This window comes from Fukomys damarensis, unplaced genomic scaffold (assembly GCF_012274545.1).
Source record: "Fukomys damarensis isolate Sample0158 unplaced genomic scaffold, DMR_v1.0_HiC HiC_scaffold_39, whole genome shotgun sequence".
NCBI classification, from domain to species: Eukaryota; Metazoa; Chordata; class Mammalia; order Rodentia; family Bathyergidae; genus Fukomys; species Fukomys damarensis.
Genome location: NW_022900951.1, coordinates 10,846,170 through 10,872,970, shown reverse-complemented (window position 1 = coordinate 10,872,970; position 26,801 = coordinate 10,846,170).

The following is a 26,801-nucleotide window of genomic DNA, read 5'->3' as shown; positions in this document are numbered from 1 at the left end:
CACTGTTTTTGATTCATGCCTGTGTAGACACATTCTACCTGCATACTTTGCTCTGTCGTGAAACACAGCATCTCTCCAGCCTTGAATCACCCCATCTGATCATGTGTGGTCTTTGAAGATGTCACTCAGTGTCACTTGACACCTATGTGAGTTGCCAAAACTGCTGGGTACCTTACTAATCAGTCCTGCCAACTTCTAGTTCATTCTAGAAGCTTCTAGACACTAGTTCAGAGTTTTTTCAGTGCTTTCTTCCATCATCATTTTTTTTCACTGCAAAAGTTTTGAAAAACTTCATAGCTTGGCTTCTGGAAGTTAACTATATATTTTACACCCTATATAGTCTATTAACTGATGGTTCTGACCTAACAGATTATCAGGGGATAATTATTAAAATATTATCAAATAGTTAAAAAGAATCTCTTTGGACCACTGCTGATCAATGTATTTAAATTATTCTCACAATTATATTTAATCTTAAGAAAAACTTGGTGCATATCATTTAAAAAGGGAGTAGTTAGGTAACCTAAGAATGGTGTTTTAGCATCTCATTTGACAAGAACTCTGCCAAAGTGCTCCTTTTACTTCACACAGCATTTGGCCTGTGGGGATAAGCCTGGTGCCCTTTGCTTTGCTCATCTGCCCACTCAAATCTATTCTAGGCTTACTTCACAGATTCTGATCTGAGCTATTTTTTCAGAGTTCCAGACATGTTCTTTTTAAAAACAAAAACAAAAACACAAACCTGCTTAGCTCAGTTCTGTGTTTCTCATGCTCTCTCCAGCCACAAACCTGAGTACTCAAGGGATGTGATTAGAGACACAAATGGTATTGAAATTCATGCCGCACAGCATTCAAGTTCAGCTATCATGCATAAGATCATGGTGCTTTTGTTCTCATTCAGTAAACACTGAATTATATTTTGTGGCCTCTTTTGTTTTTATTTCTTTAGAGAGAAAAACATCACTTTACATCCTTCCAAACTTGTAAGTAGGGAGCTAAACATCAGTAATATTGTAAACACACTGTGGGAAAGAAAATGTGTAGATTAGTATATTTCTTATAGTATTACATCAAGATGAGAAAGGCTGGAGTGGGAGGGTCTTTGTAGCTTTGAAACTGAATTTAGAATTGTCGCTTTTAACCTATTTCCTTGGAATTCATCAGATACCAGCATCTTTTTCTATAGATGAGGACACTGAAAAACAGAGAAATCAAAATGGTGGTTCTCAACTCTAGATACACATTAAGTCCATCTTTAAACTTTAGAAAAAAGGGATGTCTGAGACACATTCTCAGAGCCTATCTGATTGGTCAGGGATGTAACCCAATCCTGACAATTTTTTAAAGCCCTTTCAGTGGTTGTCATGCACAGGTGAAGTTTACAGTCTGTGTTTTAAGGTTCAGTGGCAGAGGGGGTAATAGATCAAGGTGTTGTGAGTTGAGAATGGAATGCATGCTGCCACTTCATAGAATGCTGGCCATTGGCATAAAAGAGGGCACTTAAAGGTGAGCCAGAGCCACAATGAAGAGGGAAAGCACTGCACTCAGAGACCGTTTGAGTAAAAAGGAGAACGCTAGTCTCATCTCAGTAAAGTGCAGGCATTTCCCTAGTGACAGAAGAGACACAAAGATGAGCTGACATAATGTATAGTGACTCAGTTTGGACTTCACCAGTCTCTTCCCTAATGGTTCTGCCCTCTGGAAAGAGAAGATACTTATCAGAAGGTGAAATGACAACAGAATTCCTTCTGGAGACAGATGCTTGGAATCCTCTTCCTCCCCCAGAGGATTCAAGGAATCAGAACATTCAGGCCAACTCTCTAAATCAGTAGGTCACTCATTAAGTCTCTTTTTTGCTGCTCTACCACACTTTTCCCTTTCTGAGAGCAAGCATCATCATTGAAGAAACTGCCCTTGTTCTGCAGTGTTGCATAGAACTTAATATAGTGCATGGCATACAGTCAATTCTCATTATTTGAGGAGTATTTGCAAATTCACCTACTCACTCAAAATTATCTGTGACTTCTAAATCAATACTTGCAGCACTTTCATGGTCCTTCATGGATATCTGCAGAGCAGTGAAAAATTTTAGACTCCTGGTGTTCATGCGTATTCCTAGCTGAGGTTTCACAATGTGACGCTTTGCTTTTTAGTTTCAGTTCTAGGACAATAAACAATTGTCCTTATTGTGGTCTATTTGATGACTCTTCTTTTTGTGGCGTTCTTGCACTACTCTGCTTTGGTGATTTTAGTATTTATAATAGCTCCTAAGTATAGTGCTAACACCCTGTCTGGTGTTTCTGAATGCAAGAAGGCTGTAGTGTTCCTTATAGAGAAAATACATGTGTTAGATAAACTTCCCTAAGGTATGAGTCATCCTACTGTTGGCCATGAGCTCATTGTCAGTAAGTAAACAATATATATTACATAATTGACTTTAAACAGAAACACATATAAAGCAAATTTATCTACTCATCAGTTGATAAAAGTATTGTAAACAGCGACTCATAGATACTAATCCCTGTGTTTCCCTTAGGAGTAGTACTTAAGTATTCTGTAATTCATTGTTTATAGTGACTTTACGAACATAATCACCACAAATAATGAAATTATATATGTATATATAGATAATGACTATAGTAAGTTCTCAAGAAATACTAGTTAGGTCAATGAGCAACTGAGCATATTTTTATGTATGCAAATGTTTTTATGTGTATTTTTATTGGGTTCTGTAGTGGTACTGATCTCAAACATACCAATAACAGCTAAACTTTATTGAGTGGCAATGTTTAATGTTTCTGTCTGGGAGCCAGCTGCCTATGGACTAAAATCTCTTAAACCATGAGCCAAAAATAAATCTCTTCTTGTATAAATTGTGAGTATTGGGTAGTTTGTGCCAGTCATAGGAAAGTTGATTGACACAGGCACTTTTTAAATATCTATTTTTATTCAATCTTCACAACAGTTGTGAGATACTTACGTTATTTTACAGAGAAGGTAGCTGAGATTCAAAAAAATCAAGGAACTTGCTCAGAATCTCTCAACTAGGAAGTGGAAATACATATTTGATACAGGCAGCTGGGCTACTGTTATGAGTTGAACTCTGTCTTCTGAAGATCATATTTTTGAAGTCTTAATCCCCAGTACCTCAAAATGTGACTGTACTTTACTTAGGGGTTTTAAAAAAGTAATTAAGTTTAAATGAGGTCATTGGAATGGGCCTTAGTGCAATACCACTAGTATAAGAAGAAGAGATTAGAGCCAAGGATTTAGCTCAGTGGCACAGTGCCTGCCTCACAGGTGCAAGGTTCTGAGTTTGATACTCAGTACTGGAAAAAAAAAAGAGGAGGAGGAGGAGGAGGAAGAAATTAGGACACAGATATACACAAAGGGAAGACCATGTGAAGACACAGGAAGAAGAGGGTCATCTGCAATACAAGGAGAAAGCCCTCAAAAGAAAATTCAACCCTACTGACAGTTTGATCTCAGACTGTGGGGGAAACATTTCTGTCAGTTATGTCACCTAGACTGTGGCTGCCCGAGCAAACTAATACAACTAAAACTGTGGTGTCTGGCTGATAAATAAGACATGGCCCCAGCCTTCAAACCTCACAGAGTCTAGCCACTTGTCATAATCCTCAGAGACAGTTTTCTCTAGGGAAGGAGCAATATAATTATGAATGAGGCTGTGACTAAATCTGAAATTCTGAATCTGCCTTGCCAGTTTGGAGTGAGAAAAAGTGCTGGATCTTGGGACAAAGCCAAGTGGAGCATAAAGGTGACCAAGCCAGCACAAAGCACCAGGAAGGGTGCCAAGTCACAGAATTACAAGCAAAGCAGGGAGGAGTTATGCTGGATGAAAAACAAGCCAAATGATCCAGCCAAGAAGGAGGACATCACAAAGGCAAATGTTTAAAAAGCAAAGCCCAAAGGTATAAAGCAATAGGAAAGAGATCATAAGGACTACTTTTTACATCCCTAGCTCACCGGAGACCCAACTGGCCATAACATGTAGTTTGAAAAATAAACTCACTTACCTTTGCTGTTCCTTCATCTGGATACAACAAAACAAAACAAAACAAAAAACATACTGCTGAAACTGAATTCTTATATCCCTATCAAAATAGTCTTGGGTGAAAAGTTGATCATAACTGTACCATGTTAGGTTCCCCCAAAGCAGATGCTGAGAGGAAGATTCTAAAATATAATAATCTTTAATTTTAATTACAGGTAGGGTAAATCCCAATTTTCTACCTTTTTAAAGCATTCTTAGCATTTTTTCCCTAAAAATCATTTTGTCAATTTAAACTCTATTGGGTTTCTGATTGAAATTACATTAAATATATATTTATTTGGAAAGGAATTTCATTTTTATTATATTAAAATTTTCTGTAAAGAAGCATGATATATCTCTGCAGGTCTTATTTTATTTGCCTTAATAAAGTTTATAGATTTTTAAATAATTTTTACACTTTCCTTTTTGATTTTTTTCAGTTATTTTATAGTTTTCAGTCTTTTGCTAGTGGAGTGCATGTGTGTGCTTTCTATTCCATTACGATCTGGTTTCTATTAGTAAATCAGATAATTTAAAAATATTTTTCTTAGTAACAAGCACCTTATTAAATTATTTGCTTTTAATTCTATGATTTACTTTTTTACTTTTATTTTTATTTTATTTTTTTGGTACTGGGGATTGAACTCGGGTCCTTGCGCTTGCAAGGCAGGCCACCGAACCACTGAGCTAAATCCCCGGCCCTATGATTTACTTTTAATGAGTTTATGTTAGGTTTTTTTTTAAGGAAGCTATGAAATCATTTACAAATCAGGACAATATGACTCTCTTCTAATATTTCTAGTAACTCAGGCATTCTCACATTAGCTGAAACTCTAAAGGAGTGAAGATTAATAGTGCCTCTTTCTTGAGGGAGCCTAAGTTATTGGTTCACTGTATGTTAGAATTGTGAATGTAACTACAGGTACTTTATGTATGATACATAATCCCTGTTGCTATACGTCCTGTTCCAAGACAGTACCATTGTGTTAGAACATCTGAAGTAGAGCTCTGTGGAATCAGAATATTTTTAGGGTCCTTTTTTTTACAGAGTTGTTCTGCTCTATGAGATTGATGGAGAGAAAAGAAGCATGGACCATCTTGGAGATCAGTTGTCCCACTGATTTTCTAGTAATCGCTGCAACACTATGTGTTCTGTGTGTGTGTGTGTGTGTGTGTGTGTGTGTGTGTGTGTGTGTGTGTGTGTGTTACTGAGGACTGTATTTAGGACTTTCACACTGAACTACATCACCAACCCTTTTTTTTTTCTTTTTACTTTGAGAAAGGGTCTCACTAGATTACTAAATTGGCCAGGTTGGACTCAAACTCATGATCCTCCTGTCTCAGGCTTCCAGAATGCTGGGATTGCAGGTGTGCCCCCATGCCCAACTTGAAACATTTTTTTTAAACTAAGAAAATTTGAACCTTTTGTGTTTTAAGTCTGATCCAATGCCCCTCCATTAAACAGAGTGGAGTGAAAATTCTCCTAGCAGCATGTCACGTCTGGGTGGGAAGGTGAAGACTGTCTGCCACTCTCTCAGAGTATCTCCAGGGACTGCTTTGTAAGCTTGAAACTCAGCTATTATTTGTAAAGTCACAATGACACCTTGTACCTTTCTCTGTCATCAAGGACAAAACCTTCACATAGCTAAGCCTGCATGGACCCACACATTGAAAGTTAGAAAAGACTGCATAAAGCTGTTTTCCTCTTGCACTCAGGAGGAATCCCTTTCTATGCTTTAGAAATGAGTAGCTGGGGTAATTTGTTCCATCTACCTTCACCTTTGTGCTTTCTCATTTTGAAGTCACCACAAAAGCTCAGAGAAGCTCAGATCAAGTTGCCATGGTTATCAAGATGATTTCTTTCCTCTATCTTGACCCTTCATCTCACTCTGTACATTATTTTCCATGTGATACAAGTATTTATTTGAGTGCCTTGGGGTCTAAGCTCTGCAGAACAAGCAGCCGTATTTATCTTTCTCCTTCTGTGCTCTAAGACACCTGTAATAATTACCAGCTATAATTAATCCAATCTATCTGATGCACAGTGTTTGGTAGCCCTCCAAAGCTTTTTGTTTTTTTCTGGCTGTTCCTGGCTGCAGTGGCATAGTACTAGACTAAATTTAACATGTGTACAATGGAAAGATTTTGCCTCATTTTTCTAGGACTTTGATGCACTGGTATTTTGAACCAACCAGGTTGTGATAGCTTAAGTTGCTTAGTAACCAGCTGAAGACCTTCACCAGAGTGGAACCAAGAGAAGCCACATTCTTTAATAAAGAGAGCAACACTGAGAAACCAGCAAGTCTAGGGTCACATCTTTTGAGGGTGCCTTAAACTATTCAAATTCTCCATCTGTAAAATGGGCCTGACAACTGACAGTGGGTATGTATGACATGTATTGTGAAATTAATAAGTAATCCAGAGAACAATGTGAACTTTTCAGAATAAAAGCACTTGGAAAAATAGGATTTAGACTAATTCTGGGCTAGCACAAAGAAAATGTCGAAAAGCTGGATCAGTTCAACCACTGATTTCTAAGATTTAAAGACAAGCACAGCAATATATTCTTTGCTCACTTTATAACTGAGGTAACTTTATGTAATTATCTCAAGGACAGAAAGTGGTGATTAATGCATTGAAAACTGGAAAAATATATTATGGTATTAAAAGCAATTTGAGTTTCAATATCTGATATTAACTCACATGTGCAGAGATATACTTAGCACTAATTTGGCTAATCTTTCTTGGAGAAGCCTGTCGATTCTGTAAGAAGAAACTCAAGATACTAGATGAGACCATTAGCTTGGTGAAGAGTCTGAGCGACAGAATATTACACTATCTTTGTTTGGGTTGCACTCACTTTCCTCGATGCTGATGTAGAATTTGGGGCTCACCTGAATATGCCTTAACTGGGGTTTAGGTCCTCCACTCCACACCTGCAATCTGTGTATTCATTTTTTTCTTGCTATTACCCTATGCAGACTTTGCATTTCACCCATATTCTTTTATTCCTCTCCCTACCTCAAGAGCTGTAAATAACATCTCAGAAGCTTCTGCCTTCAAAATCTTAAAAAAAAAAGCCTCTCCTGAAAAACCTCCCACTGCAGTACACTTTTGCAAATGGACTGTTTAACTTTTCAGGACCAGAGTAATCTTAAAGTTCCCAAGGTCTCATCAGACATCAGGAAAATGTGAATTCAAATCCCTTTTTGTCTGCCCCCTTTCTAGCTCTCATACTAATTGTGGAAATTTTTCCAGAGGCTAGAGTAGGGCACCATATCACTTAACAATATAGATGTGCTCTTTTGGAATCAATTTAAAACTGGGTTTAAAAGTAAAATACAGTATTGTCTGTATTAGCTTGAGTTGTCGCATTCTCTGATGTTTAGAGAATCCCGCCACTTTGTTTCTTCACCTCATGAGATCATTTATTCATCACAAGTGCAAAAAGTTTGATTATTAATTGAAGCAAAGAAGCATGCTTTTTAAAACTGGAAGTATGCCTCCTTGGTCTCTTTCTTTCTTTCTTTCTTTCTTTCTTTCTTTCTTTCTTTCTTTCTTTCTTTCTTTCTTTCTTTCTTTCTTTCTTTCTTTCTTTCTTCCTTTTCAGTACCAGGGATTGAACTCGGGTCCTTTCAGGCGATAGAACTTGGTCCTTTCTTAAGGTGACACATTTTGTTTGTCTTATATTAAACATATATCTAAATTGGTGTCTGCTTAATAGAAGAGGAAAACTTCAAAAGTCACAATCCTAGAAAGAGAAACTACCTTACACTAAAAACTCTCAAGCTTACTGGACCATTTATGGCATCTATCTGGAAATTAGGGAACTCATTGTATAGAAACATATGATTGACTTGGCTGAATCTGATCCACCTGCAAGGACTCTCAAAGACATTCATTTAATCACCTGTCCTGAAGCTGCAGCTGAAAATCTCAGCCCTCTGAAGTGAAACAGGAAACCAAGTCCCTGCACTTGACATGGCAGATAAAAGAAGGCATCATACGGAGGACTGATTAAAGGCCAGGTGCTGTGGCGGGCTGCACCCTCAGAACATCAGGGTATTTCAGAATGCTGCCCTGACCTGCTTTAGTTTTTTCCCCAAATACTGAAACTACTGGAAATTCCACCCAGCTTCTCTGCAAAGCCCTTTGGGTGCTTCTATGTGGCAGGTGATTTCCAAAACCCAGTAACTGCAATGGCATAGGGACTTTGTAGATTTGCTCTTTTCTAATAAGAGCAAGACTTGCCTAGGACTTTCCCAATTTTATCAGGGAACATCTCTAGTCCTAGGAAACCCCCAGTTTTAAGCAAACACAGAACAGCTTTCTTACAAATATAGCCAGCAATAGGGATAGGACAAGACTTTGGCTCATTTGATTTTTTAAAAAAGTCGTAAAACAGTTTTGTGGTCATCCCCCAATCCTGATACCATTCGTGATCCATTCTTCTCCATTTCAATGGCTACAATTATTTGTGAGGCAGGAACCCCTTTGCAAAGCTGATGAAACCTGTGGAAATTCTTCCTATAAAATATATATATCCATATTACATTAAAGTACCCAACGCATATAAAGCTAGTGTACTAATCAAAAAGTTTCAGCTTGAGAAATTTTCCCAAACCGAACAGTGCCATATTATTAGCACCCAGGTAAAAAGTAAAACATCATCAGCATTATCAACAGGACCTCTGTTTCTCTTTTAATCACTAGCCCACCATAAATAAATGCTACTTCAACTTTTAAAACTTTAGATTAGTTGTGTCTACCTTGAATTTCATATCAAACTATACAGTTTGCACACATTTACGTCTGAGTTTTTTAAATTAAAATTTTTTTTGCAGTACTGGGAATTGAATAGGGGGCCTTCACACTGAGCTATATGCGAAGCCTCCCCCACCATACACACCTTCTTTTTTTCATTTTGAGGAAGCGTGTCACTAAGTCACTAAATTGACTAGGCTGGGCTTGAACATACATCTCTTCTGCCCTAGCCTCCCAGCGTGCTGGGATTATAGGTATATGCCACCAGGCCTGGGTCTATTTGGCTTCTTAAATTCAACATTGGCTTGTGAAGAAGATAGGTAGTCATCTGATTGTGTGGAGTTGCAGTTCATTAATCCCCATGTATATTATATTGTATGACTATGCCACATTTTATGTATCCAGTCTGTTTTAATAGACATTTGGGTAGGTTTTTTTTAGATTCAGGCAATTGTGAATAGCATCATTATAAAATTTTCATACATGTCTTTAAGTGAATAAATATAAACAAAGTAGATACAAATCAAATAGAATGACTGTGTTAATATCCTTTCAATTTAGCCTAAGAATTTGAGTTTTATTAATGTTATTTGTAGATCATTAGTTTTCACTACTGAATAGTATTCCATTGTGTAGATATATCACAATTTGTTTCTTTCACCTATTCGAAGACATTTGGGTTTTTCTGATTATAAGACACACATAGACATATATATTTCTGTAATATTACATTTTGAATGTCTATGTCCTCCTAAAATCCATATGTTGGAACCTGTAAGAAGGGTCACAAGATCCTTCTTAATAGATGGGTCCTTTAGGAGGTTATTAAATCACGAGAGTGCCACCCACATGAATGGGATTAGTAATGTTACAAAAGGAGTCAAGGAAACTAGTTAGGCACTCTTGCCCTTCCATGCCTTCCAAATGTAAGGATATAGAGTTAGACCCCTACAGAGGATGTATTAACATTTTGCCACCGTGGAAGTAGAATGGGCCTTCACAAGACAGTGGACCTTCCAACCCTAGTTCTTAAAATTCTAAGCCTCTGGAACTGTGAGAAATACAATTCTGTCTTTTCCATTGTAGCAGCAAGACTGAACTAAGACACAAAGATAATCACACAGTAATGTTTGTTCATTTGGTGTTTTTTAAATATAAGAATTTGCAAAATTGTTTTCCAGAATAACCACACCATTTTGCATCCCCATCAGTAATGTGTGAGATCTCTAGTTGTTCTGTATCTTCACTAGCACTAATTTCTGTTTTGTATAAGCCATTCTAATAATTATGTAGTGATGTTTTATTATGGTTTTAATTTATATTTTTCTAATAGCTAGTGATGTAGCATGTACTTTCAGATGTTTCTTTCCCATACTTTATGTACAGCACCCAGAGTTTTTAGTTTTCATTAGTGGTAAGACAGGGTGAAGCATGTATATTCCATCTCAGCCAGAGCTAGAAGTCCTCAATACTTTACGAGTGGAATTTTAGTATATTCCTCAGAGAATGTGCTTTCAGTTGGTCTCATAGATAGCAAAGTGAATTAACAGCACATGTACACCAGATGATATAAATTCATCTCAATGATACCTCATCTTCTTTGAATCAAGTCTCTTGTTTTGTTGAGAGTTTACTATTTTATAGGATTACCTCCTACAAGACTCAAGTAGGCAAAATGACTTGTATAAGTTCATAGAAAATCCACCAACATCTATTGTCTGACTTTCCATTTTTGCCTCCAAGGGAATAAGTTCAACCACTTTTCTTGGGTTATGATATTTTAAACTGCTGTTATACAACGCAACTGGATCTGCTCGAGTACTTTCTCCCTTTTCCATGGTTTACTGGAATAATCTCAAATTTGATTCAAACCAGTAGTTCCCAAGGTAAGGAAATAGGCTTTTCTTAAAGGACATATACTTCCTTAAGGTGGATGTAGGCCAACTTAACAAGAGAATTGGTAGGCATGGGTGTTATGACTAGCTGTGAAAACATATTTGTCAAAGTGAAGCTGGTCTCAAAATATATTTCTATTATAGCTAGAGCTTACATTTTAAGATTCTCCAGTATTGACATCCATGCTCACTTACTAGACAGGATCATTTGAACCAACACACAAGCTTCTAAAAAGATGACAGGTGTTTTGAATGGCTTCATTAACTCATCCAGGGCTTTAAAACAGTACCATTCAAAATGTGGCCTGCATCCCTGCAGCATCAGCATCACCTGGGAGATTGCTAGAAGTCCTGATGCCCAGCCATTCCTTTCCAAATCACATTGCTAGGATTGGGTGTAGGAATCTTGGGTCTTGACAAGCTTTTCAAAGGAATCTTATGCATCGTGAAGTTTTAGAACCATTGAGTAGTAATTTATACTTACTTATTATAAACTGAAGTAAAAGGTTGGGAAGAGGAAATGAGATCCTTTCCCCAACAGTTTCAGATTTCTACTGAGTGCAGATTGATTACCCTTTATAAGAGTAAAACTACACAGAAGCCTGCAGGAAACTGTAGGAAACATACAAAAGGAAGACCTAAGATGGCTTTAGGAACAGCACTGAATAAGACTGCCAGCTTTCAGAAGAATGTGTGACCCTCCTTTTGCAATTACAGAGGATAAAATGATACTATGAAATGTAGGTAAAAACACAACCCTATTTTTGAAATAATGTAGAGGAAGTACAACAAAGCTTCTTATTTTCCTCACAATGTCTTCAAAATATTTGAAAAACATAAGGAAGAAATAAAGCCATTTGTGGTGTGTTTCCATCTAGATATATCGGTATTAGTTTCTGAACTTAAGTAAGCATGTTTTGTAGTAATTCTGATCATAATCTCTGTATTGAGTCTAATTTGAAGAATTTTGAGAGTAGCAATCAAGAGAAACAGTCTTCTAAATTGGTCTTGAATTGGTCAGATGTTGTTAATAAATATTTATTGGGTACTCATTATGTGTGGAGTGTGTGCTGTGTGATAAAATTGGCTGTCATTAAACCAATTTGGAAGTATGATAGATTAGCATTATAAAAATGCTTACCCAAACCCATAGAGGCAACAGAAACTGGTGAAGTTGCGTTCTTTTCCTCCCATACTCGCCTTTTCCTCTCTGATCTCCTCACTCTGAAGGAGCATTTTCTTACACAGGAAGCTACTGCTGCTGATTTAATATCAAGGGCACAGGGTTTTCATTGTTCCATTATTTCATCCAGCCAGGAAGATTCTCTTATTCACCCTTCCCCCTCCTGATTATTGCCAACGATATGAATTTTGCAAGCCAATGATCTGAAATCTGAGGTGTAAACTATGGAATGAAAGGGAGCAAAAAAATTTATTATACAGAAGGAATTTATTTTTTGAAGAATTGTCTGTTCTTGCTGTTCAAGATTTAAGCAAAAGATACATATCAGATTGTACTTTTAACTGTTTTTCCAATTAATTTCGCTGTGAAAAACTTCATTAGAAATGCATTAGTTATTGTATCTTATCTCCTGATCTTGGGACTGGATGGAGTCTGGGTACACTCACCAGTATTAGTCTTCCTTTCTGCCACCCCCCACTGACTTCAATTGCAGCTTACTGAAGAAGAACTGATAATGTTGTCCATTTAACCAGAACTGCAGAGATATTTGACACATTGCACATGCAGCCCCTGGAGGCTGGGTAGCTGACTTCCCATCTTCATACAGCTTGAATCCCAGCTAGATGAACAGCCTGAGACAAGGCAGAGTATTGTTTCAAAGGAGAGAATGCTGACAGATGGGTTAGCTGGGCACTGCACCCTGTCCAGGAACACCTAACAAAGTCAAAATGAGGACAATGGAGTGCTTGGGTGAGATACCAGATGCCCAGAATCCATTGACTTCTCATGTTCCATCTAGATCCTGTTATTTCCTTTATGGTTAGAAAGAAATTGCAGTATTTTTAGAAAGAGGAAGGAGCAAATTGCTTTATATAAGTAAAAAGGGTTTTCTTTGGTTTTGAAAGGGCTTTGTTCATTTGCCTTTGTTAGCAATCCAAGTATAAGTCCCAAATTCTTTTTCAAGGATATTCTAATGATCAGTGACCAGCAGTTGTCTCCTGTTGCTCAAGACTTTGTAAAGTCAATTTGCATGCATTAGCTCCTAGTGGGAGAGGACCCAACTCTGCATGACTTAGAGCAAAGTTTTCTAACACATAGGATCTCGAGGAACCCTTCAGGCCATCAGAAAAATCCCAAATAACCACATAAATTTACTTAATGTTTCTAGTTTTAGTTGACTGAGAAAATATTTGAGCTAGGATGGAATATGAATGGATTTTAAAACAATATAAATGATTATGTGTTTGATTAATCACAATACCTGCAGACATTTGTGAATAGAAATCCACATACAGAAGCTCTTTTTATTCAGTTGGAACTTGGGCAGCGGAGGGACTAAAAGTCCCTTTTGTACAGCACTTCAAGTTCCTGAGTAGCCATAATGCAGATTTGAAACTAGTAATTTAGAGAATGAATGATATCAAATAAACAAATGGCTCCATAAAAATAAAAAGTCAGGGAAAAACAAACCTGGGCTTATTAGTAAAGCATAGGAAAGTAAGTCTCTTTGCTGAGATTGAAATTATAATTATTTGACTTGGTAAATGTGAAATTGTTTTGTGATTATTTTTGTTACTGTTATGAACATCTGTGTTGAATTTAAGGAAGTTTGTTGCTTTGGGGCAAACAAACTTTATTAATAGAGCAGTCAGATGAAATGTTTCTTTGATAAGTAAACTTTAGCTGTCAAAATAGTGTTTTAAAAGATGATTGCCTTATTCTTCAGGGATTCAGGATATCAGGCCATGTAAATGGTCGTAGATTTGAGATGCAGCTTTCCAGGATGGATAGGCAGATCAGATTCTAAGTAGACTGGTCAAGGATGGAGAGCAACTGGCCCACACCTGCCACACCATCCCTAGTGTTAATGGAATGACAGCTAAGCATAAAGTGAGGGAAACACCCTGTTTAAAGAGGGATATTAGCTCTTAGACCCATCCTACAGCTAAGATCAGGCTCAAGTCTTCTACCTCTCTAATTTCCTGTTCAACTTTGACTTCCCACCAAGTATCTCTTGAGAGTTAATGACTGGGGTTTCAAGTACCATTAAAAAGAATTTTGGCCAAAGTATAAATCTGAATCTTATCTTGGTTCAGCTTCTCTCTTTTCTTTGAGGTCTCCCAAGAAAATGCACCTACAATGGACAAGTGCAATGGGGAAAAGCATTATTTCTTTTCAGCAAGCCTGTACCTGAAATCTCAAAGCAAATTTTCTATGCAACTGGAAAAAAAACTCTTGTGGCCTAGGCTCCAGAAGGAGATCTCATCCTGCCCACACACTCAAACCACCACTTAAAACGTTTTCCTAACTGTACGTCATTTGCATTAGGAGTGTGAGGCTAGGGTTTAAAACATTCAAATTATGTGCAACAGAAAAGAAAGGAAAGAAGCCAGAGTTGTAGGCCAGATTCTGTTCCATGGAAGCAAAAGAAACAGAAAAAGACTTTCATGTTCTTGATCCTCTAATACGCTTGGTTGCACATACTCTGGAGTACTAGAATCTGAGCTCCTCATATTAGTAATGTCTGGGGGAAGTGAGAATGGGGAGCAGTTTCTTCTACAGTACCAGTGTGTCTCAGTCTAGATGACCATTGCCCACGTATGCATCTTACCTTGTATGCTTTGGAAATCTTCACACACTGAATATTTTTAGCAGATTAAATTCTACTCATGCCGTATGTGGAAACAATGTTTGACATCCTGAAGTTGAAGAATAATCAGGCTTGTGCTGGCATCTGATGAGTTAAATGAGCTGAAATATGAAGTCTGATAAATTTGCTAATCGCCTTTCCTTTAAAAAGAGGATCAACCAAATCCATAGGAAGTAAATCTTTGCTTTATCTCCTACTGTTGTTATTGACAGAATTATACAGACTTTTTTTTTTTTTACTAAAAGCCAATGAATTGCTTGCTTTTATAAAAAATGGATAAAAAACAGTATCTAACTATAAGGAAGTCAGAATGTTCTAAAATGATAGTGACCAATAATCTCTACTATCTGATATGGTATCAGCCACACAGAGTTATTTAAGTATTTTAAATATGGCAATGTGATTGGGGAATTGGGTTTCTACTTTTATTTAATTTTAATTAAATTTAAATAGCTGCATATACCTCTTGATTACCATATTGGATAGCACAGTTCCAAAAAAACTGTTCTATTCATGGGTGTTAAGTTTTATTGGAATATAGAATATATAAGAACATGTAATATATACAGTTCAAATGATAGTAAAATAATCCATGTACCGCACACCCTGGTTTAAGAGACCTAAACCACTGAAGTTTTCTAAGGATCATTGTGTGGTCCTTGTGTACCCCACCCTACCACCAGAAATAGCCCCACCTTAAGTTTTATGTTTCCTCCTTTATTTCATTGTATGCTTTTAGCAAAATTTGTATGCCCTTCTAAACCGAATTTTATTTCCCTCCACATGTTTTTTTTAACATTTTATAAATAGTATTATACTGTAGGGATTCTTTGGTGAACGCACATAATCTTTACTTTACAAGGTAGTGTCAAATTGTTTCCTAAATTGCACTAATTTATACCCACCAATAATTCAATTGGTGTTTGTTTGGTTTTCTACATTCTGGTAATAATTCTTGGCAGAATTTTTAATTTTTGTTTATCTGGTAGACATAAAATATCTCATTGTATCCTTAAATAGCATTCCCAGATCATTTATGGGATTAGGGATCTTTTAACTCATACTTCTCTTTTTTTTCAACTGCCTGCTTATTTTTCTTTTTTTCTTGATTTGTGGTACATTTTTATATATAGTAGCTCTCAGTAGATTCCCCTTATCTACTGGGGTTATGTCTCAAGACCTCCAGAAACAGCAGATTGTACTAAACCCTATATTTTTTTCAATATAAACATAGCTGTGATAAAATTTAATTTATAAATTAGCTACAGTGAAAGATTAATAATAACAAAAATAGAATAATCATAACAATAAACCATGATAAAATTGTGAATATGGTCGCTCTCTCTCGAAATATCTTATTATATTGCATTCACCCTCTTTCTTGTGATAATGTGAAATAATGCAATATCCATGTGTGATGAGATGAAGTAAGGTGAATAGTATCGAGACATGGCATTAGACTACTATGAACTGTTTCTTGAATGCAAACACTCAGTAACACGAAAGTTGATATGATAACCCAGACATCAACTAAGTGAATAATGAGTTGGTAGCACACAGAGTATGGATATGGTGGACAAAGAGGTTTCATGACTCAGATAGGACAGAGTGGGATGGGACAAACCAGTACCACCTTATTCAGAATGATACACAATTTAAAAGTTAGGATCTATTTATTCCTAGAATTCTCCATTTAGTATTTTTGGACATTGGTTAGAGTAACTGAAATTGTGGTACATGAAACCACAGATAAGGAGGAACTATTATATTCTGGATAGTAATCCTTTGCCAGTTTTATGTACTACAACTATGTTTCTCCCTATTTGTTGCTTGTCTTTTATTTATGGTCTAGTTATTGAACAGAAAATTTTAATTTTAATGTACTTTAGTATAGCATGATTTCCCATTGCTCATGCATTTGCCACCTTTTAAAAGAAATCCTCCCTATCCAAGGGTTGTATAGCTATTCTACATTTTGTTATTGTGTTTTATCCATCCGTGATTAATTTTTGTGATAGTACGCAAATACACGTTCATTTCTTTCCATAGGGATAAACTCCTTATTTGGCATTAGTTATTGAATATATAAGTTATTTACTCAATGATCTACCATATGAACTCATATATGTGGGTACAATTTCAGATTTTCTCTCTTGCTATGTATCTTTCATCTCTTTTTGTATTTTAATGTATCTTTTATATATGTGGGCAAAATTCCAGGCCCTCTCTGTTGTTCCACTGGTCTGTCTAAACCTGAGATAATTCCACAATATCTTAATTACTATAACGTTGAAAGAAAAGAGCAACACACAAAAGAATAACTAATATATTCTTTCCTTTGCAAAGTACTCAAAACAATGTTCCACACTCTCCCTAATAAAGCAGGACAAAGAGCAGGCAATGAAGTCAACAAGTGTTATGGTTTGCATTTTAAATGTGCTCAAAATTCATATATCATAGAATTGGTTGTGTTTCTCTCATGGTCCACTTTTCTCAGAGTTCATACTATTATCCTCAGTTCCTGTCTCCCACCATCCCATCTTCTCACAAATCTGTGCCCTTGCTTGCAATTCTTCCTTTTTTCCCTAATTTCTCTGGGCAATCAATTTCTCTGCCACAATCCCTTGTTTCTGCAAGAATCCCTCCTCCCCATAGTCCTGTACTCTTGTCACAGTGCTTTGTTTCTGCCACAAATCTTTCCTCCTACAGTTTGCTGTTCTCTCCTACAAACCCTTGTTGTACCCACAGTCCTCATCGTCTCCACAGCTCTGCTCTGTCACGCAATTCCTTATTTATGCCACAACCCCTCCTTCCCATTGTCTTCCTTTTTCTCCCACAATTCCCTGATTCTCCCACAATCTGCATAATTCTCTATTCTTTTTCACAATAATTAGTTTCTGCCACTATCCCTCCTTCCCTCACACAGTCCTCCATTCTCTCCCACAACTATTTGCTTCTGCCACAGCCCCTCCTTCCCACAGTTTTCCAGAATATTCTGTTCTCTCCCAGAATTCCTTCTTCCATCCTAAATTTCTCTTTCTCACTGTCCTCTCCTCTCTTTCACAATTTCTTGGTTCTCTAACAATCCTTATCTCTACAATTCTCTGTTCACTAAAATTCCTTCCTTGTCCCACAATCTTTATCACCTCCAAAATTCTCTGTTTGCTTCCACAAGTCCTTCTTTCTGACACAGTACCTCCTTCCTATGATTCATTGTTCTTTTCCAATTTGTCTCATTTTTTCCAAATTTCCTGTTTCCCATAGTTCATCCTATTTCCCATCATCCATTATTTGTTTCATATTCCCTCCTTTCCCATAATTCTCTACTATTACCTACAATGTCTCTATTCACCCATATTCCTTATGCCTCATAATTCTGTTCTTCCATAGTGTCTCATTTTTTCCTATAGTATTCATCTTTCCTACAATACTCTGTTTCACTATTTCTTCTTTCTCCCACACAGAATGAAAACATACAGCATAATTTCACTTGTATGTAGCAGACTCTTTAAAAAGTAGAAAAACAAAAATAGAGTAGAATGGTGGTTACTAGGGGTGAAAATGGGATAAGGGAGTACAATAAGGGGATTGGGGTCAAAGGATACAAAGCTGCAGTTTGTAAAATGAGTAAGTCTAGAGAGCTACTGTACAACCTGAGAGATATAGTTACTAAAATTATATTGCCTGTGGGAAATTTGCCAGGAGATTAGGTTTTAGTTGCTGTCATCATAAAAAGAATAACCATGTGAGATATGTTCACTTACTTGACCATAATAAGCATTTCATTATGTATAATAAGTATCAAAACATAATGTTATAGATGTTAAACATATTATACATAAGAATGATGCATTCTGATTTTGAATAAGCAATTGAAGGATCTATTGTATAGTGCAAATGAAGTATGTACTATATATTTGTTTATACTAATATATTTTGTATATATTTTTATGTATTATATATAAAGTATATGCAGAGTGCCTAGTAAAGATTTGGAACATGACACGTATATATGTTCAAAAAATAATCTCTTTCCCTCCCTCTTAGGGCGTGGATATAAATGACAATGTAGTTCAGATAGTTCCTTAAGACTAGAGATAAACTCATGCTTAAGTGATGATTTTGGGTTATATTTGCTTGATAACGCACTTGAGATAGAAGAAGGTATGTGAAAGAGTGATGTCTACAGCCCTGATTACTAGGTGATAAGTACAGATGAACAGAGGTACCTATCTTGGTATAATCGTAAACAAACTAGCTGTAGCAATGTTGCTTCTAAGAGGACAGTATTTTAAAGAACAAGTGTTACTTTAGTATGAGCCTGAGGGTGACTATCTACAGTAAGAAGATTTGAGATTTCTTTCTTTGTGAGTATAAAAAGAACATTTGAGCTCCTTGAAAAATTTAGGTATTTACCAAAATGAACATTATTTTCTGCTGCTGCAGCCCAGTGAAATGCTTTCCACATGCTGTTTTAATTGCATACACCCTTAAGATGGATGGCTTGATATGACCTTATTGACTGTGTATTTCAGAAATGACAGACCCTGTCACCAACATGACATAGTGTCTGTATTACATCTCAGTCTGCAAAGTCAGTATGCAGCATTTGGTTTTCAGATTAACATTATCAACACCAAATTAATGTCTGTGGCTGCTACAAAGGCTGTGCTTTCTCCTGTTCTGGGTTTATAATGGATGTCGAATCAAAGACTTGACTAAGAGCTGTGTCCCTCAATGCCACTGTTACACTTTCTGTATTTAACATCTCTCATGTCCCTACAGACTTATATCCCATAATTTTATTCATAAAATGATATTCAAATTCTACTAGCCATCAAGTTGCAATAATCTCAACATTCAGTATTCTAGACTTGTTTTTTTTTATGATCACAAAGAAAACCCAGGGCACTAACCAGCAGGAAACACTGACTCAGTTGAAGCAAAACCTTTCCTCGAGAAAATGCAAAGCATGTGAAAGAGGCCTTAATGTGATTTAAAGATCTCTTTCTGTTTGCATTACTAGGTGAATACAGCAGATATTTTCATATCATCATGACTTAATTTTTGAAATTTATAAAATTAGTGTAAGATAGACCAAAACACAAAATATAGGGTCTCTCTTATCACCCAAACATTTTTTCATTATAAATTCGAATGGATAAAAAGGTTATTGTGCCAAGCACCTACCACATTAAGGAGTTTCTTAGTGTAGGGAAACAGAGCTAGAAGTCAGTGGCTTTAGAGATAGCAAAGGCACAATGATCACTTCTAGGGGAAAATTTAGTTGTAAGAGAATACTGTAGTTAAAGAGCAGAAGTTAGCATTTTGTCATATGGTAGTAAGTGTGTTACATGGAGCATCTCATTTAGTCTTTGCTATGATCCTACTAAATAGGATATTGTTTTATCTCTATTTCACTAAACCAACAGATAGCAAGTTGTGCAGCCCGATTCTGGAAGAATCCAGGCCATTCTTCTCCAGAATCTGCATAGTAACCTTTTTATTTTTCTGCTATGCTGATGTCCAGGTGGGAAAATTATTTCTGACACAGTATAGTAATAAAGAGTGGGTGACAAGAAAGTGTTTTATTTTGTGTTCTGATCTGTCTGTGTACCACAAATTTGAAAAGTGGAAGAAATTCTTGATTAGTCAGGCAAGAGGTCTTTAAATCACTTTCAGATATCTCTTTTATGCTTCACATTGGACGAATTGCCTTTCAATCTCCCAAAAGTTTATAATTATGCTTCAAAGTTTAAATGTGGTATCTTAAGAAGGGCACCGAATCAGTAAAACTTAGAATTGTGACTCTATGGTAACAAATAACTGGAAGGATAGCAAAATTTGAATTTTAGTATAATGTATTTATCTGTCATAAGATGTTTATTCCCCTATTAGCTTTTCATCACAGGGAGTCTTGTAACCAGCAAACACAACTGAAAGGAGGAGAGTTTTATTTAGCTCACATCTTCAAAGGGCTCAGAGTCTAGTACACAGTCAGGTGACTCCCAGGTAGAAATTGCCTGGGAGAAGGGCATGGTGGAATCCATGGCAGCAGGAAAGCAGAGCAGGAGCACAATGCCTAAGAGAAAAGGGCCAGAGACCAGGGGTATTACCAAGGCCATACCCCCAGTGACCACTCAGACACACCCACAAGTGTGCTTTACTAACCCTTCGGCGGCTCTCAAACCAATCAAATTGGCCATTAAACTGAACCCCAGCACACCCTGTAAAGGAGAAATAACAATACAGAGTCTGAAAATTAAGCATGCCATGGAGACTGAAAGGCTTAACTTTATACCTGGCACATAAAGAATACTCTGTAGCGAGAATGATGAAAATGATGAAAACCCTCACTGCTGTTCACATGTTCGCTTTTAGGACATTTGATTCAATGCCTATCCAAGATGTTCTGTATTTTACACTTATGGGTATAATATTTATGATTGAAACATTCACATAACAATGAGCTCTTCTGTGGTTCATTCTAGTTTTTATGTGATTCATCTTTACCAACTCTCTAAGACCTTGTAAAAAGATTTCATAGAAAATTTTTATCAACTGTCCTAAAACCCAGGTTGTCTTGAACAAAGTTAGGTAAGAAGATTTTGTTTTAGGTGATACTTTCCCAACCATCTGCCCTCTGAATTGCTCATGAATTTGCATTTGCAGAACATGATTCAGAACAATCCCCAAAACAGATTAGAACATCCCAGAAATGAAATAGTGTGATAATGTTGCCTAGAAGTGGAATACATCACCCACTTTGTTATGCATAGTATATATACATTTACTTCCAACACAGCCTACTGTAACCAGACATAATGAGATTCAGTAAATAATTCCTTGGGCATTCTTACCTAATTTATAATTGTGTTCCCTGACTCTACATATTATTTCTGATCAATGATGAGACATTAAGGGAGGCTTCTTTGGATTCTAGAATTTCATTCATTATCACAGGAAGTTTTCTGAGTACAAATTGGTAGTTAAGCACATTGTTTAAAATGTAGAATGTATAATTAAACCAAGTGGTTAGGTCTACTTGGTACTGCATGTATATATAAGCATTTTACTTGTATTCAGTTCTACAAGAGACACTTAGTTGATTTTTTTCCTTGGAACTTTCCAAAGCAATATCTACAGTGCAGTCTTAAATGTAGAGTGGGCTAAAGTACAGGCTTAAAAATATGATTAAATTTCATTGAATTTGAAGAAAATTTCACCACTCTGTGTATGTGTGTGTACCCGCACATACATATGTGTGCTGTTTATGTACCCATACATGATAATCATGCTTCAAGCTCTGAAGTACTAACAGTATTTTTATTGATCTCGTGGAATTTACTTTCAGTCACACAGTGAAAGAAAATCTCTCCATATCAACATATAATTGGTTTATTAGAATATCTTGTGAAGAGAAGTAATAAAGCTCTAATTTTGGTGAAGAAGATTGGATAATTTTCTATCTTTCATTCTTTTTTTTTCTGCACAAGGCTCACTTCTCTTGCCAGTAAACAGCCATTGTTAAAATGTGAAAGAGCCAAAGGATGGGCAGCTGGAGTTTTACTCTGCATTGCCAGTTTGCATGCAGTGCCAGCTGCCAATATAAAGTGCTCATCCCTGTCTCAGCATCCGCCATTGACCTCAGTGAGATAAACTATCAGGTTGCAGGCCTGATACTGACTCATCCTTGGGTTTGGGATGTGCAGTAAATACCAAGGGCTTGATGAAGGCTAGAAAAGGCCACCTAGGCACCAATTAGCCCAGTAGGTGAAAAGTGGAATCTGGTAACATAGATCAGAAATAAAGTCAGAGGACCAACTGAAAACCAGTCTGGAAACAAAAAGGAAAAGCTTCTCAGATCTAAGCTTTTAAATCTGAGTCAGTTAGGTGCGGTTTTAAATGATGACCCCTCAAGGATGGTGTGAAAATCTAGAGTGAACTCTGCCTCTGCTATTCAGCACTCAGCACATTTCCTTCTAAGCACTTGATAAACTCTGGAGGATTAAAAATAAGAGTGTGAATGTTCAAAGCCCAGGTTAGTGTTATATTCTTCTCTTGCCTCTGCTTTTCTGCATGTTTGCTTCTATCTTGGCTCACTCTGGCACGTTTATTCTCTCTCTACCTCTCCCTTGCCCTTCCTTCCTCCCTCCCTTTGTCCCCCATCTCCCCCTTTCTCCTCACCTCTTTCTCCCTTTCCACATATTCTCTCCTCCTTCATCCATGTAGCAGAAAATATGGTCATATCTTGTCTTGACTGCTAAGTTAATATCACTCGCATTCCAAGGACCAGCCAATTGGAATCAAATCTTATTAGTACAAATTCAAAATAACCTTTGTCCCACTTTCTTGCAAAAGTATTGGGACAAACATAAAAATAAAAATGCATAGACGAATGAACATAGGCTACTTAAAAAGAATTTAGACTGTGGTCAGGAATCATATAATGAAAGTGGGACTATAAGTATAAGGAATAAAATAATGATATGAAATGAACCTGTCACCATAATTGACTAATACATTTAGCTAGGAGCTTCTTGGAAGGCTACACATTTATGAAATATTATAGATTATAAAACAGTCATATATTAACAGAACAAACTGTCAGCTATTAAACCAGGACTTATCATAATGTTTGGCATACAGAAGGTGTTCAATAAGCATTTCACAGATGACTACAGGAAGGTAATTGTGTTGGTGGTAAAAATAATTATATGTACACATAAACACACACAAATAAGGTATGAGTTTCTATAAGATCTTTCATCCATCTACCAATACAAATGGGGCTACTTCAACCATATCCCTACATAAAATACAGATGTCTTTTTGTAGGACTCTGATACAAGCCAAGACATAGGATTAGACAATAACTTGGGGAAGTCATTTATTCTACTCATTTAACTGCATTTAAGAGGAATAGATTCAAGTAGTTCCAAACTAATAGAAACAAAAACTCACTGTTTTTTATTAAGATATCAAAATGTGACCCTCACTGGCCTTGTGAATGGATGAGAACCAAGGTGTAGAGCAGCACTTACACTTGCTCCACTTTTCAGCATTGCACCACTCAGAGTATTTCTCTCTCCTTTGCGTCTACATTTCTTTTTCTCTCTCCTTTTCAGGTTTCTCTGCTCTCCAATCCACATGGTTAAATATAAGGTCATGCTAGCACTCTTGGATTAATATTGCTTCTTTTAAAAGTAGCAGATTTGACAGAAACTGGGATATTAATCTCAATTCCACATTTTCAAGGAAAACCCTCTATTTTGTTGAGGCTATATCAAAAGTTCAAGTCTAGTTCAATCTACTGTGTGCATGAGAAGCCAAAGCCATATCACAGAAAATGGTTTCCAGGGGAATCTTCTTACCATTTAAGTAGTGGCATGCCAAAGAAGGCATCTAATGCAGCCAAAAGAACAGAGTTTGACTACATTGTTTTCAGGGTATCTCAGCATTAACATAAATCTGAAGTTATTAGTGGATAACTTACATTGTCTCTTTCAAATATCTAAAGTATTTCTCAACCATAGTTTTGGCTAAAGCTACATAGCCATTCAAAAATAAGCTCTCTGGTAATTATCTGACACATGGCACTGTTGAACTGAATTAAATTACATTAATGCTTTTGCCTTCAGATAATTATGTGAAAAAGTTAAATGAACATTTTAATCAAACAATCTGATTGGTATTTTTATTTAGATAAAAGTATCCTGCCTTTAAATGGAAGTGGTCACAGATGAACATGGGTACATGGTCCAAATTTTTCTCAGTGAATACAACTGTGCTTAATGGTCAGCAATGACAATTCATGTATCTCACTTCACACACGACATAAAATAGATCGTAGGATATAAGAGAGCTCATTTTGACCCAGAAAATTTTAATGGGACATGTTAAGGTTAGGATCAACTTCCATTATTCGCATGGCAGCACTACAGCCCTGAAGAAACTTTTGGCCATGAGTGTGGAAAAGACAGCACCTGATAACATCAAATTCACAAATTATATTTACCTTGCAAGCATTCAAAGGTTCAGTCCACTTATAGGAGAGGATGGCTGCCTACAGCAGGGCCATAATGCAGGGTTCTCATGACAGGAATGAGTTCATTAAACAATGAAAGCTGGCTTACTCTCGGTATGGGTAATATGGAATTTCTGTAAAGGTTTAGACTAACCTCTTTGTCCCCTTTTCCCTTTCTTCATAGTCAAGACAAACTTGATAGACTCTCTGGAGATAAGTCACATTAATGCATTGGAATAATCTAAAACAATATAATAACATGCTGCAATGTCCAATTCCCACCATAATACAAAACTTCCAAGAATGTTTCACTCTCTGCTTGTTGTGGTGAATTTCCAAATATCATTAAGTACAAAAATACATATTTATTATTTTCCTCCTAGGCTTTAGAGTAAGGCTGAGATGTAGCAGACCCTTGGAAGCAGAAATGATTAGTAGTATCAAAATGACATCATTGATGGATTGATCTGTTATCTCTAAGATGACAATAACTTTACAGAACAAATAGCACCACTAGACTGGGACTTTAGCCACCTTATTGCATTCTGAAAAAAATATGGAGGAACCAAAAGAACAGCTTTAGCGTCATAGTCAGGAATCATGCCAGGCAGACAATGGTTGGAGAAGACTTGGCAGTCTTCAAGGAAACACCAGCTGAATCCAATATGTTCATTACACACAATGCAAGCACAGTCTGAGTGAGTGGAAGACCAGCTAAAACAAATGTAGTTAGAAAGCGGAAATAAAAAACAATCATGGAATGGGAGCAAATGTGGTTAGAAATCAATACTAAAAACCAGTCAGGAAACGTGAGGATTTCTTTGGATTTGTAGACGGGGGGGTGGGGGGGTGGAGATTGCAATATATAGGCCCAGTAGTACTCAAAGTGTGGACACTGGAGTAATGACATCAATCTTGAAACCTGTTAGAAATGCAATGTTTGGGCCATGCCCCAGTCTTAATCAATGTGAAACTCAAGAGTGGCGGTGTTCAAAAAAATGTGAGAGAATGAAAAGATGAAAATAAAGTGTTTGTAGATGGGGAGGGAGGAGGGTGGAGGAGGGGGTGAGGGGAGGGCAGAGGTAAGGGGAGAAAATGAGAATCAAGACTTGCCATGTAGAGGTACAAGATCCCAACAATGAATGTAACTGTACTGTATCCCTAAAATGTACCAATAAACTCAATAAAATTAATAAATTTAAAAAAAAAGTTGCTCTTTAGTTGGACATGGTAGTAGACACTTGTAATCCCAGGACTCAGAGATGTGGAGGCAGGAGGATCATAAGTTTGAGTCCTACCTGGGAAACATAGTGAGACCCAGTCTCAAAATTTTAAAGCGACTAGGGATGTAGCTCAGTGGTAGAGCACCCCTAGGTTCAATCCCCCAGTATTTTAAAATGCTTTAACAGGTATCTAGACTTGCCTTCTTACTGCTCAAAGAAACTTTATTAGATATGAATAAGCCTAGATTAGCCAGATAATGAGAGGAATCTATATGGGGAGAAGCCCCTGTCATCGCAGCTGAGACCATTCTAAACTAAGCAACTGCAGCAGCCCCCCATCAGCTTAGGTGAGCTGACCCTACCAAGACAAAAGGAATCATCCAGCTGAGCCCAACCTAAAAAATCACGTAGAGAAATAACAGGCATTGTTTTGAGCCACTACATTTTCAGGTGTTTGAGTATTTAGTGAAAACTAATGAAATACCCAGTGATCTCTGGTTAGAATTCAGCCTCCTCAGCTTAAGCCTCCTAAGTCCAATAAGACACAGCATCAATCTAAGCCAGTGATGATGAACTTTTTAGAGCTTTTGATGATAACAGCCATACAGCTGCAGCATGCGTGCTGTAGGTTCATCATCACCGATCTAGGCCACTGCACAAGGTGCTTAGTATCTCAAGCCAAACTAATATGTGGAGGATGTAGGCTAAACAGTAATAAATCCTTTCTGGGTAGACTGGTTGGAATTTAATTATATGAACATTTATGACAGATTGAAATGAGAAGAGCTTGGTGAGTTGGGAATTCAGATGCTCTAATGATGCGATCAGACTGAATGCATAATAGGCTGTTCAGCACGTGAACAATTTTAGACTGTTACAATCAAGGTAGTCGTTGTACACACAGGGTCTCTTAGGTCTAAGGATGTCTTTGGGTTGTTTTCAATTAAGAAACACATGCAAGGGCCAGGGATTTATCTCAATGGTGCCACCGCTTGCTTTGCAAGC